Below are 792 nucleotides of genomic sequence, written 5' to 3'. Positions count from 1 at the left end.
TGCTGAACGGGAGGGTCACACTTCATCAGGCTAATTGGACAAAGGCCGTGACTCACCAGTGGCCAATGGCATTGTGTCTGTGTGTATCTGAGTTGTAGCGGCTTCTGTTGTTGATAGGTTGCTAAGACACTGTGAGACATTTCTGCACTCCAAGAGCCAATGCTCTGAACCATGACAACCAGGAGGGACAGGAAAGGGAGGAGAGAAGGGGAGAGAGTTGAAATGTGACATGTTTACTGCAGTTCAGGAGGAAAGAGATTCTTCTGCAAAAAAGTGACTCATTTATACACATTTATCAAGCCTGAATTAAATTTCTTAACTATAAACAAAAGCACAAAAAAACCTCCAAGGTCATTGCTGACATGTTCTGTAAATGTATCTCTTTATTTGTAAGTGAGTGCAAAGTTCTTAGAGATAGATGCAGTAAAATTGAATATTTTCAGTCAATTTCACAACACAGCAGAGGCTGATCGGGTCAGAGGTGGTGATCGTAGCAGCAGTGATATGCAAACAAATAAAAGGACTTCCTTTCAAAGGGTTTTCTTTCAGATACATCAAGATACATTCTCAGAATAACTGCTATATATATTAATATATATTTAGGCTGTCAAGCAGTCAAAACTTCTTAATTACTCCTTCACTGTGGGAGTTTTGTTGACTACCTAATGTTTTCTTTTGAACATTTAAACCAATCAAAACAAGTCTGAAACACAGACATCTACCTGCTGTTGTTTGTTTCTTTCTGTTCCGGCAATATATTATGATTATAGAGACTCGTGTTTAGGAATGTTC

Source organism: Cynoglossus semilaevis, chromosome Z (genome assembly GCF_000523025.1).
Source record: "Cynoglossus semilaevis isolate Cse_v1.0 chromosome Z, Cse_v1.0, whole genome shotgun sequence".
Classification (NCBI taxonomy): Eukaryota; Metazoa; Chordata; class Actinopteri; order Pleuronectiformes; family Cynoglossidae; genus Cynoglossus; species Cynoglossus semilaevis.
This window is presented reverse-complemented; position numbering follows the sequence as displayed.